Consider the following 4,549-nt stretch of genomic DNA (forward strand, 5'->3'; position numbering starts at 1 on the left):
ATGTTTCTTCTTGTTACCCTACGCTTCTGTCAACTAATAGCTTTTCATCCTATGTTGTCTCATCCTTAACCAGCCACCCCTACCCACACACTCCACGTGAGGGAGATGCAGCAGGTAAGGCTGCTACTAGACCATACAGTGCCATTCTCTGAATGTAGTGAAAAAGGCACTCCCCTGGGTGGACAAATTTTTTTAAATGAGCCTCTTCTCTTGGATATGCACAGGTTCACAAAGGGGCAGTTAGTTGGCTTGTTGAATGGATCACAGGCTAGATTTCAGCCCAGTCCCCACTCATCCTCTAGACTGGGTACTCTTATACACTGCATAAACGGCACAACCACGTACAGCAGCCAAGGCAGCGTGTGTAGGGGAAATGACCAGTATGAGATCAGCCTCAGCTCTGCCACCTCCTAGCTAGATAACCCAGGGTCAGCCTCCTCCCCTATCTGAGCCTCATTTTCTTTGTTGGACAAATGGGGCATAATCACACCTCTTTTACAGGGTTGTTGTGAGGATTAAAGAAGCTAACTTATGCAAAGCATTTGATATGGAGCCCTGAGGAAGGTAGTGAGATCTGGGTCCTGCCCAAGGAACACTCAGCCTGATAGTGTGTGTGGCCTCTTGTGGGCAGGGACCACCTCTGTTTGTCTAGTGTCTCTCACAGTCGACTCTAACACTCGTTCCACCACTGTGTTCCTTTTCTGTGAATGGTCTGTTCATATCTCTTCTTTATTTTTTATTGGGATATCAAGGCTTCATACTATCTAGTGATGTAAGGATGGAAAAAATGATTGGTATTCATTCATTTATTCCAGCAGTGGTATCTGGATAACCTGTTAATAATTTTCTGCTATTAGCAGGTTCCCTTGGGAGCTGAAGGACTTCTGTCTGTCCAGCCTTCCTTTCTATCCTGTGAGTTCTGCCCCCAGCCTTGAAATAATTCCCTTTTTGCTTAAGGTAGTCAGGGCCACTTTCTGTTACTTGCAACCAAAGAATCCTGATCAAAACCCACAGTTATAAGTTAGGATGAGCTTGAGCTGGCCTTTTGCCAACCTTATAAGAACGATTTTGATCGAATACATGGTGATGGAAGTAGAACTGACTCTGGGTGGTGAACACACAATGGGATTTACAGATGATGTAACACAGAATTGTACACCTGAAATCTATGTAACTTTACTAACAATTGTCACCCCAATAAACTTTAATTAAAGAAAAGAATGATTTTGAGGGGATATCATTGAATAGCATTCTGAATACTAATGAACAAAGTCTTACTGATTCAAATTTTGCTCCCTGTGGGTGGAATCTAATAAATTACTATGTGATATGTGATAATAACCCGATTGTAAACCAAAATGCGAGTGGACATAATACCTCATGCTATTTGCTGTTGGAAAATTTCTGGAGCCTTTGGAGACAGAGTCATTTGGTCAGAATGGTGGGCAGGTTGGGACCACTGATTGTGAGAACAGTGTGGACAAGCAAAGCTCACTCAAATTTTTGCTTCCTCCTCTATAGAATCTGCTCCATACTAAATATGGCACTAGATGAAAATCCTGTAAGAGTGTTCCATTACCTTGCCTGGGAGAAACCAGAGCTGAACAGTTCCTGGAATTCCCAGCTGCTGGGCCCCATCCACAATAATGTTTATGTCCTCAGACATTTATTCCATCTCTGGGAACCAGGGTTTCGCATGAGGGCTTGTTCAAAGATTCACCCTCACAGAGATTAAATTAAGTCTTTTTAAAATTTTATTTATTTTTTTAAAAAAAAGAACTTTCTGCATTGTCCTTATCAGTTTAGAAATAATCTCTTGGGCACACAATGAGAATCTTGTACTTTGTCTTGCAGTGATGTACCTGAATTGTGAGAACAGTGAGTTTGGAACATCAAGGTCAGATCACTCTTTAACCATATCTTCTTTCAGCCACATAGCTTTTAATAAGTTCTGCATTTGCAATGGCAAATATTTTGAACATGGCCTTCCAGCAACTTGATGAATCAGAACAGTTATTAAAGGTTACTTTGACATCAATGCAAAAATCTCAGTGATATGCAGATCTTTTTCCTTTACAAAAGTAATAAAACTAGATGAACAGGGAAGCATCTATGCACATAGTTCCCCGTTTTCTTCCAGTTGTTGCTGGACAAAGAAACTTTCTATCACTTTGAAGATGCCCAAGAGCCTTAATAGTGTCACAAAAGGGCTCACAAAATAGAATGACTTTGACATCAGCAGCACATAAAGGCTGAAAACTAGGTGCTAGCTATACGGAGAGACAACAGTGCCTTGACCCAGTTGCATGCTGAAGGGAAATTGCTTTCTGTCTTCCTCTCTCCCTCCCTCCTTCCCTCTCTTCTTCTCTCCCTCTCTCCCTTCCTCCCTCTCTTTCCTCCTTCCTCTGGTTGCAAGCATCAGAAATCAATTATGTCACCTTGAATACAGATTATAATTTACTGTAAGAATATAGGGAGCTTGCAGAATGGCAGGAAAGGCTGAAGATTCTGGTCAGAGAGGACAAGATCCAGAGCAGCTCTGGACTGATGAGCTTTTAAGGTTGCTGCATGTGGATGAAGGTACTCCAGCTGTTTGTTCACTCTATTCCCTTTCTGTCCAGAGGGTGATATGTGGACCAGCCGCATTGGCATCATCCAGCAGTTTTTTTAGAAATGCAGGATTTCAGTCTCCACTGATTCAGAATCTGCATTGTAACAAGACTCCCAGGTAATTCGTATGCACAGTAGAGTGCAGAGAAGCACTGCCCTATTCAATATCCAGCTGGTCTAGTTTGGGTCATGTACCCATCCCTTGACTAGAGGAGGATATGGTACCATCATTGACAGTCCTGTCAGACTACATCCAGTGGGAGAAGTGATCATTCAAATCTCCTAAATCAGGGTGCTGTTACCAAAAGAATAGGGAATGAATGCTGGATGTCCAAGAACCAAATAAATATCCATTTCTACCCTTGGTCTTCTTTGGGAGCCCCTGAGGCAGTGAAGTTTGGAAGGTATTTTCCCTCAGGAAGGGTTAACAAAACATTGTGTGTTCCTTAGATCTGGGCCCTCCTTGGAGGCAATGGAGTTATTTAGCCTAAGAAAAGGAATTTCAGGGGCTTGAAAAGGAAAGCCTCTCAATGCCTGAGGTAAATCCCTAGGGAATAGAAAGAAGGCAGGTCTGTGATGAACAAATACCTGATTCAATCTGAATCCAGTGTCCCTGAGGCAATGAGGTCTCTGGGAAGAACTAAATGTATGCCCAGAAGCACTGGTCACTTAGAGCTGCAACTTGGGGAGCCTTTGAAGGACCACAATGACCCGTGCTAGAAGGTGGAGTCAGCAAAGCTTTAGTTCTAGAGTAGACCAGCAGTGCCAGATGGAAGCAGGCCAGTGTTTAATAGTGGCACATTGTGGCAATGAAACACAATGGCAGGCATGGCAGTGCAGGCTGTTCTCTGTTGAGGCATGAACATCAGGCCAACTTCCTTTGTGAACTATGTAAGTTCTGAGTAAGCCAGAGGTAGAGAAGAGCCAGAGTGGGGGGTTGAACTTCTGGTTAATCTAGCCCATGAAGGGTCAAGCCAGTTTTCATTTAATTTGGAGAAACACAAAAGATGTGACTGTACTTCCACCTCAAGAGTTGTACAGTTATTCATATAGTCTACATATATTTTTCTGTAATTATTAGTTCAGTGTCTCTCTTCATAACCAGAAAACACCAAGGAGGGCAGGGACTTTGCCTGCCTTATTTATCCCTGCATCCCCAGAACCTAGCACGTGGTAGGTGTTCAACAAACGTTTGTTGAATAAATGAATGTGATAAGAGTGTTAATGTTGTAGTGGCTTCAAGACAAGGCATTGATCTTGGACAAATCCAAAAGGCAGCTAAATGCCTTCTGCCTGGATGAACCCCCAAAATACAGCCTGATATGGTCTCTTAGTTCTCTAACAGTTTTATACAATGGCTCAAATCGTAGCCACTTGGAAAATCCAGTATCTCCCTTAGTATCCCTGAAGATTCTTGGCAGAATCTCATTTATCTTGACCAGATTTCCGACTTCTTCTGGCCCCTTCTGCTATTTTACTCTGCCCTGCTAGGTGCCATAGCCATTCTTGTTGCTACACACACCAGGAGCAGTCCTTTTCACTGGGGGCTTTCCTGAGCTGCTTTCCTTTGTATTCCTTCCCTAACAATCCTAATTCCAAATTCCCTTAGAAAGAATAATGTACTGCATTGAATAGTGCCTCCCCCAATTTATGTCCACCTGGAACCTATGAATGTGACCTTATTTGGAAATATGTAGTAAAGTTAAGATGAGGGCATACTGGATTAGGGTGGGTTCTAAATCCAATGACTGGTGTCCTTATAAGAGGGAATTTTAGACATAGACACAGTTTACAGACACATAGGGAGAAGGCCATGTGAAGACAGAGGCAAAGTTCAGAAAAATGGATCTACAAGCCAAGGAATACCAAGTATTGCCAGCAACCACCAGAAACTAGGAGAGAGGCATTGGTCAGACTCTCCTTCAGAGCCTCCTGAAGG

This window comes from Rhinolophus ferrumequinum, chromosome X (genome assembly GCF_004115265.2).
Source record: "Rhinolophus ferrumequinum isolate MPI-CBG mRhiFer1 chromosome X, mRhiFer1_v1.p, whole genome shotgun sequence".
NCBI classification, from domain to species: Eukaryota; Metazoa; Chordata; class Mammalia; order Chiroptera; family Rhinolophidae; genus Rhinolophus; species Rhinolophus ferrumequinum.